Source organism: Moschus berezovskii, chromosome 4 (genome assembly GCF_049115385.1).
Source record: "Moschus berezovskii isolate FMDL1 chromosome 4, NW_MosBer_1.0, whole genome shotgun sequence".
NCBI lineage: Eukaryota > Metazoa > Chordata > Mammalia > Artiodactyla > Moschidae > Moschus > Moschus berezovskii.
This window is the reverse complement of record NC_142463.1, coordinates 98,637,670-98,653,261: the sequence shown is the minus strand read 5'-3', so window position 1 is coordinate 98,653,261 and position 15,592 is coordinate 98,637,670.

Below are 15,592 nucleotides of genomic sequence, written 5' to 3'. Positions count from 1 at the left end.
TGCAAAAATGTTTTGGATAGCCAAGTGCCTTTCAGAACCATTTCCATAAGCCTTTTAAACCCTATTTACTTTGAAGCAGGATGTTGCTATTTTGTCAAGAAAACATGGGTCTTGAGACTGAGAGCCCCACAACGGGACATTCTGCCAACCTCATGGGATTCCCCACCTGGCCAAAGCATCTTTCCATTCTGGGCACAAGACTACAGGATTCCCCCTCTCCCCAATTTCATGACTCTGTATGCAGAATGGATCCAATATTTTCCAGCTAGCCATGGAGGTCATTGTACCTATGAGATTGATCAGTTTCTTTGTACCTTCAACTTGCTTAAAGCATTGGGAGTAGTGAGCTCAGCACGCAATTTTAAAATGTTTTTCCAAATCAGATTTCTGCAAACAAGGAAACTCATAGGTGCACATGGATACCCACTTAGAGAGTGGCTGCCTCTCCAATTTCCCTCTGACCATGATGTCAGGAACTTTTATCTTTCAATCTCCAGGATTTACTGTAAGGCTCAGCATAAGATAAGTGTTCAGGAAATGTGTGCTGATGAACTGATTGCTGGCTAAGGGGTCACTTTGTAAAAAGAGAAATCATAGAAGTTCTTGTCAACCAAACTAAACTTTTTTTAAAACGAAATTCCCAAGGGACGCTTGTCTATTGAATATTAAAGCATGTATCAATTCTGTGGTCAAATTTAACCTCTACTATACAAAAAAAATAATTAGTGCTTCAATGAAAAGAATATCATGTTTACTGGAATCCCAAGTAGTTTAATTTCCATGAAGGAAGATGGATGGACTCAGAAAATATAACTTTTTTTTTTCTCCTTTGGAAAGTGAAAAACTTGTTAGACTGTATTGGTTATGGTCACTGGTCTTAAGGTTTGTATCATAATGGTTTTGATCAGCCTACTCAGAATTTCCAGAGGAATTTGAGTTTGAAATATAAATGCTTCTGATCTGAGGGAATGAAGACACTGAAATCAGATTGGAGTTATGGACAGAGACAGCAGAAAGGGATGTTGACAACAGAAGACTGAGTTTGATGGTAATGACAAACCCTGATTAAGTTCTTTTCATCTGCCAAACACCATTCTAAATGTCTGATTTGAAACATTTTATTTAATGCTCACAACAATGTATGAGGAAGGAACCATTATTTTCTCTATTTTCCAATGAGGAAACCAAGGCACAGAGATGTTATCACTTGCCTAAGGCCACTCAACAGAGACAGGATTTGATCCCAAGCAGTGAAATTCCAGAATCTGTGTTTATATCCCCTGCCCAGTTGCCTGCACTCCTCAGCTATGTGTTATTGAGAAGGCATTCTGAACCTTAGTACTCAGGACAGGAATAATAATGATATAATACTGCTTGCAAATGTAGGAGATGTAAGGGATGTGGGTTTGTTTCCTTGGTCAGGAAGATCCCTTGGAGTAGGAAATGGCAACCCACTCCAGTATTCTTGAATGGAGAATCCCATGGACAGAGGAGCCTGGCAGGCTTCAGTCTATGGGGCCGCAAAGAGTTGGACACGACTGAGCACACACACACATAAAATAATAATAATAATAGCTTTTCTGTGTTACAGGGTAATTCTCAGGACAATTTCTGGTAATAAACACATTTGTAATAAAGTCTGAGATAGCAGTGCATGCCTCAGAGAAATGGCCCAATAAATATTTTTGAGTCACAGAAGGAGAAGGAACAAATTTATAATAAATTAAAAGTTACTTTTATCCCCGAATCAACTGTGCTACTTACTCACACAGGTTCTTTTAACAGATTTTAACACACAATAACTTTTTTTTCAAAGCTATTCCCCTCATGTCTCTGGAACTCAGTGTATAAATAGAAAATCCACTTCTTCCTAATGTCCCTTTTATCCTCTTGTTTAACTGTTCCGTAAAGATGATGCCGTGAAAGTGCTGCACTCAATATGCCAGCAAATTTGGAAAACTCAGCAGTAGCCACAGGACAGGAAAAGGTCAGTTTTCATTCCAATCCCAAAGAAAGGCAATGCCAAAGAATGCTCAAATTACCACACAATTGCACTCATCTCACACGCTAGTAAAGTCATGCTCAAAATTCTCCAAGCCAGGCTTCAGCAATACGTGAACCGTGAACTTCCAGATGTACAAGCTGGTTTTAGAAAAGGCAGAGGAACCAGAAATCAAATTGCCAGCATCTGCTGGATCATCGAAAAAGCAAGAAAGTTCCAGAAAAACATCTATTTCTGATTTATTGACTATGCCAAAGCCTTTGACTGTGTGGATCACAACAAACTGTGGAAAATTCTGAAAGAGATGGGAATACCAGACCATCTGACCTGCCTCTTGAGAAACGTATATGCAGGTCAGGAAGCAACAGTTAGACCTGGACATGGAACAACAGACTGGTTCCAAATAGGAAAAGGAGTACATCAGGGCTGTATATTACCACACTGTTTATTTAACTTATATGCAGAGTACATCATGAGAAATGCTGGGCTGGAAGAAGCACAAGCTGGAATCAAGATTGCTGGGAGAAATATCAATAACCTCAGATATGCAGATGACACCACCGTTATGGCAGAAAGTGAAGAGGAACTCAAAAGCCTCTTGATGAAAGTGAAAGAGGAGAGTGAAAAGGTTGGCTTGAAGTTCAACATTCAGAAAACAAAGATCATGGCATCCGGTCCCATCACTTCATGGGAAATAGATGGGGAAACAGTGAAAACAGTGTCAGACTTTATTTTTTTGGGCTCCAAAATCACTGCAGATGGTGACTACAGCCATGAAATTAAAAGACGCTTACTCCTTGGAAGGAAAGTTATGACCAACCTAAATAGCATATTCAGTAGAGACGATGCTTTGCCAACCAAGGTCCGTCTAGTCAAGGCTATGGTTTTTCCAGAGGTCATGTATGGATGTGAGAGTTGGATTGTGAAGAAAGCTGATCGCTGAAGAATTGATGTTTTGAACTGTGGTATTGGAGAAGACTCTTAAGAGTCCCTTGGACTGCAAGGAGATCCAACCAGTCCATCCTAAAGGAGATCAGTTCTGGGTGTTCATTGGAAGGAGTGATGCTGAAGCTGAAACTACAATACTTTGGCCACCTCATGAGAAGAGTTGACTCATTGGAAAAGACTCTGATGCTGGGAAAGATTGAGGGCAGGAGGAGAAGGGGACGACAGAGGATGAGATGGCTGGATGACATCACCAACTCAGTGGACATGAGTTTGAGTGAACTCTGGGAATTGGTGATGGACAGGGAGGCCTGGCGTGCTGCGATTCATGGGGTCACAAAGAGTCAAACACGACTGAGCGACTGAACTGAACTGAAGCATATTACTCCCTTTGTGGTCCTCTCTCGGGATGGCTGGTTTCTCTCCCACATTCTTGGTACCACATGGCCTGGAGCAGGATAAATGTTCTCCTTGCTTGTTATTGCTGGTCCCAAACCACTGTCCCACATTTCTCCATAAAAGCATCCAGATTTGAAACTCAACCTCGGATGATATAATCAGCCACTTTTTTTGGGCAACCATCGACTGACCCAGCATCACTTCTCCTCATTCCTGGCTCCAAGTTACTTTCTCTGTTACTATGCTCATTATATCCTTGACAATTTCAGTATCGTATCTTGCTGAATCTTCCAGGACACTGGCCTTTCAGCCCCTTGACCTCCTCTCCTCCAAACATCTCATACTCCATCTTACCTCAGCCATTGACTCTCATGGTCATACTCACATGATCCTGTCCTTACTAAGAATCTTATTCCCCTCAGAATCTTAATTTCAAGCATCTCAATATCTGACTACTACTTCTTATCTTGTTTATTTTGTACTATTTCATTTGTATCTACCTATATCTTCCTTCTCTACTCCATTTCCTTATCTTGTCTCCGGAAGTAACCACTGTCCCCAATTTTGTGCTTGTAATTCCCTTGATTATTTATTTTTTGAAATATAGTTTATGTATAATATTAGTTTCAGGTGCAAGGCATAGTGATCAGCATTTAACTCCATTACCAGGTGACCACCACCATAAATCTTGTAACCATCTCTCTGCATACAAAGTCATTACAGTATTATGGACCATATTTCTTAGGCTGCATATCACATCCTCATGATTATTTTATTACTGGAAGTTTGTACCTCTTACCCTCTTCATCTGTTTTACCCAACCCTCAACCCTTCTCACCTCCTGGAACCACCCATTACTTCTCTGTATCTATGAATCTATTTTCATTTTGCTTTGTTTTTTGTTTGTTTATTAGATTCCACATGTGAGGGAGATCATGTGCTATTTGCCTTCTTTGTCTCTTATTGCTCTCAGGATAATACCCTCCAGATCCATACAGTTGTTATGAATGGCAAGACTTCATTCTTTTTTTGTGATGGAGTAACATTCCATTGCATATAAATAACTACATGTGCTTTATTCATTCATCAATGGACACTTGGGTTGCTTCCATGTCTTGACTATTATAAACAATGCTGCAATGAAGACAGAGGTACATACATATTTTTTGAATTCATCTTTTTGTTTTCTTTGGATGTGTACCCGGAAGTGGAAGTTTTGGTTTATATGGTAGTTTTATTTTAATTTTTGGAGAAACTTCAATACTGTTTTCCATAGTGGTTGCAATAATTTATAACTCTACCAAGAGTGCATGAGAATTACCTTTTCTCCACATTCTCTTCAAAGCTTACTTGTTGCCTTTTTAATGATAGCCATTCCAGGTGTGAGGTTGATATCTCATTTTGGTTTTGATTTGCATTTCCCTGATAATTAGTAATTTTGTACACCTTTTTGTGTGTCTGTTAGCCATCTGTCTTCTTTGGAAAAATGTCTACTCAGGTCCTCTGCCCTTTTGAAAAAATCGGGTTGTTTGGTTTGTGTGTGTGTGTGTTGAGCTGTATGATTTCTTTATTTATTTTGGTTACTAACCCCTCATTGGATATATAGTTTGCAAATAGCTCTTCCTACTCAGTAGGTTTTCTTTTCATTTTGTGTTGATGGTTTTCTTCACTGTGCAAAAGCTTTTAAATTTGGCGCAGTACCATTTGTTGATTTTTGCTTTTGTTTCTCTTGACTGAGGAGGCAGATTCAAAAAAATACTGTTGACAGTGTTATCAGAGAGCATGCTGACTCTGTTTTCTTTTAGGCATTTTATGGTTTTAGGACTTACATTTAAGTCTGTAACAGTTTTATTCTTTTTCATGGAGTGGTCCAGTTCTCCCAGTATCATTTATTGCAGAGATTGTTTTTCCTCTGTTGTATATTCTTGCCTCTTTTGTCATAGAATAATTGACTAAAAGTCTGTTTTTATTTCTAGGCTATATATTCTGTCCCATGGATCTATGCATATTGTTTTGATTATTATAGGCTTACAGTAGTGTTTAAAATTAAGAGCATGATACCATCACTTACCAAGATTGCTTTGGCTCTTTGGGCTCCTTTGTGGTTCCATACAAATTTTAGGATTACTTGGTAATTCTGTGAAGAATTCCTTTGGTACTTTGATTGGAAATGCATTGACTTTATAGATTGCCTTGGGAAGTAGGAACATTTTAAAAATATTAATTCTTTCAGTCCATGAACATGGTATATCTTTTTATTTATTTATATGGGCTTTAATTTCTTTCATCGCTGTCTTATAGTTTTTAGAGTGCAGGTTTTTCATCTCCTTGGTTAAATTTATTGCTATGTATCTATTCTTTTTGGTACATGTGTAAATGAGATTGTTTCATGGTTTCTCTTTTTGATAGTTATGAGTGTGTAGCAACAAAACAGATTTCTGTATATTAATTTTGCATCCTGCAACTTTTACTGAGTTCATTTATTAGTTCTAATAGTTTTTATGATGGAGTCGTTAGGATTTTCTATATATAATATCACATAATCTGCAAATAGTGATAGTTTTACTTCTTCCTTTCCAATTTGGGTTCCTTTTATTTCTTTTTTCTTATTTGATGACTGTGGCTAGGAATTCCAATACTATAATGAATAAAAGTGATGAGAGTGGGAATTCTTAATTTTTTTCTGATTTTAGAGGAAATGTTCCAGCTTTTCACTGTTGAGTATGTTAGCTGTGGATTTGTCATATATGGTCTTCATTATATTCAGGTATATTCTCTCTATATCTCACTTTTTTTAGAGTTTTTATTATAAATGGATGTTGAATTTTGTCAAAAGTTCTTTCTGCAGATGTTGAGATGATCATATGGTTTTTATTCTTCAGTTTGTTAATACTGTGTCACATTGATTATTTTGTGGATATTAAGCCATATTTGTAACTCTAGGATAAATCCACTTGATCATGATGTAGGATCCTTTTGATGTATTGATTGTGGATTTTTGGTTTGTGGTTCCCATGAGGTTCGTTTATAAGAAACCATAGCCCTACTGAGTGGCTAACACTTTCCCTTTTCCTTTCCTTTCCAATAGCCCTACATTTTTACTCCCCCTCCATATTTTATATTTTTGACATCATATTTTACATCATTTTATTTTGTGTATACATTAACTGCTTATTGTAGATACAGATGATTTTTTACTTCTTTTGTGTTTTAACCCTCCTACTGGCTTTATAAGTGGTTGATCCACTACCTTTACTATATGTTTGTCTTTATCAATGAGTATTTTCATTGTATAATTTTTATATTTCTGGTTGTGACTTTTTCTTTTCTGCTTAGAGAAGTCTCTTTAACATTTCTAATAAGGCCAAAACTTCTTAAACTTTTGCTTATTTGTAAACTCATTATCTCCCTTTATATTCTGAATGATAACTTTGCTTGGCAGTGCATTTTGGTTTGTAGATTTTAACTTTTATCATTTTAAATATATCATACCACTCCCTTCTGGCTTGCAAAGTGTCTGCTGAAAAGTCAGGTAATATTCTTGTGGCAATTCCCTTGCATCCAACTAGTTGCTTTTCTTTTTTTACTTTTAAGGTTTTCTCTTTATCTTTAATTTTTTCCATTAAAATTACAATGTGACTTTGTATGGCTCTCTGAGTTCACCTTGTTTGGGATGTTTTTTGATTCCTGAACCTGGGTTTCTATTTCTTTTCTCAGGTTAGGGAACTGACCTTTTCTCTCTCTTTACTCTTTCTGGGATCCTATAATGCAAATGTTACTATGCTTGATGTTGTCCAGAGGTCCCTAAACTATCTTCATTAGTTTTTATTTCCTTTTTTCTGTTCATCTTAGGTGATTTCCACTACTCTTTCTTCCAGATTGCTGAGCTGTTCCTCTCTATCACCTAATCTGCTGTTGATTACTCCTAGTGTATTTTTCACTTGGGTTATTGTATTCTTCAGCTCTGATTGGTTCTTTTTTATACTTCCTAACTCTTTGTTCAAGTTCTCACCATGTTCATTCCTTCTTCTCCTGAGTTCAGTAAACATATTTATTATCATTACCTTGGACTGTTAATTAGGTAGATTGCTTATCTCCATTCCATTTAGTTCTTTTTTTGAGGTTTTGGTCTTGTTCCTTCACTTGGAATATACACCTCTGCCTCCTCTTTTTGCCTAATTCTCTATGTATTACGCAGGTCTGTTACTTATCTCAATCTTAGAGCGGATGTCCTAGCAGATGTCCTCTGGCCACCAGAGCTATATGCTTCAAGGCTGTCTCCTACATGGGCTGCACGCACTCTTCTGCTGGGGCAAGATGAACTACTGTGGGTGTGCTGGTAGGAGGAACTGTCCTCCCACCTTGCCTCATGCTGTTGCTGCAGGAGAGTTGTGAGCAGAGCAGGCCCCTGGTGTTAGTGTGGGTATGCTGGTGGGCAGGGCAGGGCCCTTGTGCAAATAGATTAGTGGGTTCAAGATTCCAAAATGGTGCCTGCCAGTGCAAGTACCAGCACAGCACAGTGAGATCATAAGAGTGGCCGCCACCAGTCTCTCAGTTCCCATGAGGAGTCTCAATTTCCTCCTGCCTCTTCGAGAGGCTCTCTAACTTCAGTCATTAGTGTGACTCAGGCACCTCTTAAACTACTACCTTTACATTGGGATTCAGAGCATTTTTCCCATGCCCTTTGAGATTAGAGTCTTGATTTTCAAAGCCAGATATTTTGAGGACTTATCTTCTGATGCAGGACTCCTTGGTTGGGGAGCCCAATGTGGGGTTCACACCCCTCACTCCTCGGGGAGTAACTCTGTGGTTGTGATATCCGTCTCACTTGTGAGTCACTAACCTGGGGGTGTGGGTCCTGACTACCCCCTGTCTTTGTCACTCTTTCCCATTTTGTTATGGCTCCTTTATGTCATTATTTGTGGTAAATATTTTCTGCTTGTTTTTGCGTCATTCTCGGAGATAGTTGCTCTGTAAATAGTTGTAGTTTTGCTGTGCCTATGGGAGGAGGTGAACTCGTGGTCTTCCTGCTCCACTGTCTTGATCCTCTCTCCGCATACAATAACTCTTGAAGTCATGTCTTACACTTGACATAAAAGTGGCATAGACCTAAACACCTCCCAAGGATTGTCTGCATTGGAGGGTCCTTCTTTTTTTGAAATCATCTCATTTAATAGCAAGCATCAGGTAAGGTGGCCATTTATGGACTTCTGACTAGAGAGAGGTAAGATTTAAACTGTGCTCCCTAAATAGTAGCAAACTTTATCTTTCACAAATTTAAATATATATATATATATGAAACACAAATTTAAATATATATATATATATGACATATAGATAACTTATCTCACCTCATTGTTGAAAATTATTATAATTCAGAATTCAGGAGGTCAGTATCTCAGTGAATAGCTCTGTGAGCTCCATGAGAGCAGGAAATGTATCTGTCTTATTTCATGCTTGATCATTAGAGCCTAAAATAGAGCCTGGCTCATAATATTGAGTTCCGTCTCTGGGACAGGAAAATGTCCTGGAGAAGGGAATGGCAACCCACTCCAGTATACTTGCCTGGAGAATTCCATGGACAGAGGAGCCTGACAGGCTACAGTCCATGGGATCACAAAGAGCTGGACACAACTGAGTGACTAACACTTTCACTTTTCACTTCATGATATTAATAAATGCTCAGAGAGCTATTCAATGGACTGATTTTATAGAGCTGATTCCTCTGTCTTTCCTCTTCCAAGTAGAAATGGGATCCCAGGAAGAGGTCGCAATCAGGGCCAGATCAGCAGTTAGTGGTGCACTGCCTGAGCAGTGTGTAAGGTGAGTGCTGTCCCAGGAGGCAGTCATCCACGAGGCATTCATCCCAGGCTGCTGCCTCTAGTGGCCTTCCAGCACAGCCACAGGGCACTGTTTTTCTTTTTGTAAAGCTCTAGACTTTCCTGTGCAGCTAGAGGTCTCGTTCAACAACCAACAGCTAAGTGCTTAGTGACAGGGTAAAATGAGCTTAAATAAAGTCAAGCTACATATATATGTGTCCATGCACATATTTGACACTTATACATCCATGTACACAACACACACAAATACATGGGCTCCAACTGAACTAAGCTGGGAAACTCTGGCTGAATTATTGAACTCAGAAGCCATTTATGAATCTCGTTTTGAACCTTGAACTGAATTGAAGCCTCTCCAACAATAATAATGATAATAAAACCCCCAACACACACATATGCACACTGAAAAAATAAAAACACTCTTAATGAATCAGTTTGAACTAGAACTGAACTTCATATTTGTAAAATGTGTTGAGCCCCTAGATCAAAATATTATCTAAACAGAATGTTAAACAAATTCAGTTTTTGTTTATTTAAATTCATTTAAATACAGCTTCACTATATTTTATAGAAAAGGAAAGTTCAGTGAAAGGTGACTGTATCTGGTTTTTGTGAATCAAGCATATTTTTAACAGTAGCAAAGAATGGGATAAATAAAATAATTCTATTCTGAATAGTTTTATAGAGAAAGATTCCATTTGTGACAAGGATAATTGGATCCTGATTTATCTTTTAAATCAATTCAGACTTCCATATCTTGGCTTTTCTTAAACTAGCCATCATATACACATAGATATATTTCAACACCCTGGATCAGCTTGAGTCTGAGTTTCCACCACTCCTTGCAGCCTCCCTTGCCATTGAACTCTGTCTTGAAGTACTTTACTAAGCCAGGTCTGAAAAGTTACCACTGCTATGGCCTCCTGTCCAGGTTTCCAGTCTAGGTGTTGGGAACTATACAGCTACCCGTGTTTTGAAAAATAATGCCGCTGTTCCCCAGATGTAAGCTAAAGAATGTCCAGTCACCATAGTGGTGGAATTGCCTCCAGTGCTGATCTAGAGGGATCTGCTGTGACTCAGGACTTCATGAAGGAGTTGGGTAATGGTGGTGTTTAGACTCATCCTGGGATACCCTTGTGATTGATTGCATGCACATCACACATACCGGTGGCCTCAGGTCAGCCTTCAGTGATTCATATACAAGTCAGTAGATGATTTGATTTCCCCATTGTAAAATGTCAGGGTTCTTCTGTTTGTCTGAAATTATTTTATTGAAGTATAGTTGATTTGCAGTGTTATGTTAATTTCGACTGTACATCAAAGTGATTCAGATATATATATATATACATATCCGTACACATATACATGTATATATAATGCATACACACGTACATTCTTTTTCACATTATTTTCTATTCTGGTTTATCCTGTGGTATACAGTAGGACCTCATTGTTTATCCATTCTATATGTAATAGTTTGTGTCTGCTAATCCCAAACTCCCAATCCATCCTTCCCCTAACTCCTCTCCCCCTTGGCAACTACAGCCTGTTCTCTATTTATATGAGTCTGTTTCATGGATAAGTTCATTTGTTTCATATTTTAGATTCCATATATAAGTGATTTCACATGGTATTTGTCTTTTTGACTTCACTTAGTATGACAATCTCTAGGTCCATCTGTATTGCTGCAAATGGCATTATGTCATTCTTTATAGCTGAGTAATATCCCATTATATATACACACACACACCCCACATCTTCTTTATCTGTTCTGTTGATGGACATTTACATTGTTTCCATGTCTTGGCTATTGTCAATACTGCTGCTGTAAACGTTGGGGTACATGTATCTTTTTGAATTATGGTTTCCTATGGATATAGCCCCAGGAGTGTGTTTGCAGGATCATATGCAACTCTATTTTTATTTTTTGAGGAACCTCTGTACTGTTTTCCATGGTGGCTATGAAATGTCTGATCATAGATACCTGGACTGATGAAACTGTGAAATGTAAACTGTTAACTAACCACATTGCTTTGTCACTGAAATTCATCATCCTGATTCATTCCTTTTGTAAAACACCCTCAAATACTTTACAGTCATTTTCTAAACTTTCTGATTTAGTTATATAGGCCTGGATATCTGTCAGCTGTGATTTGTGAAGGCTAACATATTTCACTCAGCACTATCTTGATAATTTTTCAAACTGAATTTTGTTTTTAGTTTGTTTTGTGATCGTTACTTTTTGATTTTTATTTTTTACAGTTTACAGTGGAGTGTCTCTCCCCTATTCATCTGTAAAAATTCATTCCAGGGATTCCACTGAAGCTACCTCTTTGCTGTATTCCTCTGACCAAGTTCACAGTTTTCAGTAAGATTTTCCTAGGAATTTTACCTGGGTCTATATTAAAGAATCACAGTAAGTAAACTGTATATCATTTTCAGCTTTGACAATGTTAAAGTTCAGTGCTTATTTCTATTACTCAGAAAGCATTGCTTCTGGAATTTTTTCTCCATAGCTTTTCTTAAAACATTAAAAATAACTATACATTTAAAACATGAAAATTTCTTGCTGTAAAAATTCAAGCTACATCTCTAGTAAAGAGTTATAATTTTACTTCTTTCTTCAATTCCTTCTCAAGAAAAATGCTTGGAGTCTAGTGGCCCTTGTGCCTAAACAGTGACTTTTTTGGACTTTGTTATGTGAGTATTTCTAATACAGGGACTACTGGTTATTCATTGGTTTTCTATAGTAATTATGGCTCTTTTAGCTGAAGTTAATAATCAGTAACACTCACTTTTGTGTGTGTCTATATGTGTGTGGTCAGTTGCTCAGTTGTGTCCAACTCCCTGTGACCCCATGGACTATAGCTCACCCGGCTTCTCTGTCCATGGGATTTTCCGGGCAAGAAGACTGGAGTGAGTTGCCATTTCCTCCTCCAGGGAATTTTCCTGACCCAGGGATTGAACCCACATCTCTGGCATCTCCTGCATTGTGTTTAACGAGTGTCTATCCTATGTTCGACACTTTTCTTTAGATTTATATTTTAAACTAAGTGTTTTATTTGCATTACCTTTGTTTAAAAGATGAGGAGCCTGTGAGGCTCAGAGAGGTTAAGTAACTTGTCCAAGGTCACATAGGCAGGAAGGGGCAGAACAGGCGTCGGAGTTTACTGTTTGACTCCTAAAATCCACATGTTATCAGTGATAAGATGAAGCCAGCTCATTCTAATTCATGACTATGGATTCTGCCCACCTTTAATGACATCCTATTGGCAGTTTGAAATCCTATATTTACCTCCTGGAAATTTGCAGATTCTACAAACTAATACTTTTGTCTGTTTTGGAGACTTTGTTTTACCCTGCTATGTGTTGTACTTTGCCAAACTACTCCTCTGAAGAAGATGGCTATAGCGTTAAGCCATGGGAGTGGTGAAGTGAAATTGTTTCCAGAAATTTTAGCCCCAAATATACCATACTAGTTTTTGCAACTGAATGAGCTGTAAGACATTCCACAGTTAGAGAGCTCCCATTGACGAGCACTTAGTATCGATCTTGTGTCCCCCACAAAGCACATTTTATGGAAGCTGTGTCAATGTTTGCACACTCAAAACAAGGCAGTGTCTCAACTCCCAGTCCTTGCCCATCTTCTCTGAATTTCTCACAGGCTCTTGGGTGGAAAGAAGATTCTGCAAATCTAGTTGTCAAATCTTCAGGGACTGGTTACACAGGTTGTGGATAATCCAGGCTCTCTTTCCTCATCCTCCTCATCACCTTCTGGCCTTTTTACTGCTCATTAGCACCTCCACCAGAGACCTGGGCTTGGGAAGGAATGAGTGGGTGTGGAACTCTCATCAGACCTTCTGGCTCCTTGCCAGCAACTCATGTAGGTTTTGTTGGGAGGAGTAACTTAGAGACAAAGTAGTGGATCCCTAGCATGGGCGAATTTTATTCAACTGAACTACCCACTTTGGCCTCACCCACTCCCAACACAGATGATTAAGTGTTGGTTGCATTAACTTATTCTGCTCCATGATGTTTTATTCACTTCAGTACATTTCACTGGTGGCTGATTTAGTTAACTGTGGATCTGGCCAAGCATTGTGCAGGATCAGAGTGGAGAGAAGATTCGGATTAAATAATGTTCACAAATTAGACCTTGAAAAAAGTGAAGGTGTTAGTCGCCACTTCCCCTTAATATTTCTTGCTATTATACTCTAAGGATGTATAGTAAACCCTCCACATAATTATATTATTAAAAATAAAACCATTAGTCAAATCTTTGGTTATGGATGTTTACTGGCTATGAATTTACCTCTTTCATTAAGGGATTTGTTTATCTTGCTTTAGAATCTCAGGCAAGAGAAATCTGGTGGACTACAGTCCATGGGATTGCAAAGAGTTGGACACGACTGAGCACATGTGTTCCCGCACGTGCACGCGCGCACACACACACACACACACACACACACAAAAGTAATTACAAGTTACAATAGGTAGTTCAGTTCAGTCGTTGTGACCCCATGAATCACAGCATGCCAGGCCTCCCTGTCCATCACCAACTCCCGGAGTTCACTCAAACTCATGTTCACAGAGTCGGTGATGCCATCCAGCCATCTCATTCTCAGTCGTCCCCTTCTCCTCCTGCCCCCAATCCCTCCCAGCATCAGACTCTTTTCCAGTGAGTCAACTCTTCGCATGAGGTGGCCAAAGTATTGGAGGTTCAGCTTTAGCATCAGTCCTTCCAATGAACACCCAGGACTGATCTCCTTTAGAATGGACTGGTTGGATCACCTTGCAGTTCAAGAGACTCTCAAGAGTCTTCTCCAACACCACAGTTCAAAAGCATCAATTCTTTGGCGATCAGCTTTCTTCACCGTCCAACTCTCACATCCATACATGACCATGGGAAAAACCATAGCCTTGACTAGATGGACCTTTGTTGGCAAAGTAATGTCTCTGCTTTTTAATATGCTATCTAGGTTGGTCATTGGAGAAGGCAATGGCACCCCACTCCAGTACTCTTGCCTGGAAAATCCCATGGATGGAGGAGCCTGGTAGGCTGCAATCCATGGGGTCACTAAGAGTCAGTCACTGAGCGACTTCACTTTCACTTTTCACTTTCATGCATTAGAGAAGGAAATGGCAACCCACTCCAGTGTTCTTGCCTGGAGAATCCCAGGGATGGGGGAGCCTGGTGGGCTTCCGCCTATGGGGTCGCACAGAGTTGGACACGACTGAAGCGACTTAGCAGCAGCAGCAGCAGCAGCAGGTTGGTCATAACTTTCCTTCCAAGGAGTAAGTGTCTTTTAATTTCATGGCTGCAATCAGCATCCGCAGTGATTTTGGAGCCCAAAAGAATAAAGTCTAACACTGTTTCCACTGTTTCCCCATCATTTCCCATGAAGTGATGGGACCAGATGCCATGATCTTTGTTTTCTGAATGTTGAGCTTCAAGCCAACTTTTTCACTCTCCTCTTTCACTTTCATCAAGAAGCTTTTTCGTTCCTCTTCACTTTCTGCCACAAGGGTGGTGTCATCTGCATATTTGAGGTTATTAATATTTCTCCTGGCAATCTTGATTCTAGCTTGTGCTTCTTCCAGCCCAGCATTCCTCATGATGTACTCTGCATATAAGTTAAATAAGCAGGGTGACAATATACAGCCTTGACACACTCCTTTTCCTGCACAACTGCACTCATCTCACACACTAGTAAAGTAATGCTCAAAATTCTCCAAGCCAGGTTTCAGCAATACGTGAACCGTGAACTTCCAGATGTTCAAGCTGGTTTTAGAAAAGGCAGAGGCACCAGAGATCAAATTGCCAACATCCGCTGGATCATGGAGAAAGCAAGAGAGTTCCAGAAAAACATCTATTTCTGCTTCATTGACTATGCCAAAGCCTTTGACTGTGTGGATCACAATAAACTGTGGAAAATTCTGAAAGAGATGGGAATCCCAGACCACCTGACCTGCCTCTTGAGAAACCTGTATGCAGGTCAGGAAGCAAGAGTTAGAACTGGACATGGATAGAGCTAATAAGTAGAGTGCATCTATATACAGTAATGGAGGGTCACATTTTAGACATAGTGAAGACGGTCTTCTCTATGAAGAGATGCTTAAACAGAGACCCACGAAATGAGGAGAGACCAGCCATGGGAAAAGCTGGAGGAAGAGCATGAAGAATGAGGGACAAGCAAGCTCAGTGAGTTTTATGTGCTGAGGAGCTGAAAGAAGGCTGGTGTGTATGATGGAGGAGGAGTGGCAGGAACCTCTGTTGGAGAAATGCTTGGGGATGAGGGTAGAAGGCAGGCATGTTATACAGGGCCTCATAGACCATGGCAGGGAATTTAGAGTTAGTGTTCTAAGTGCAATAGGAAAGGATTGCAGCGTTTTAAGCTGGGGAGTGAGA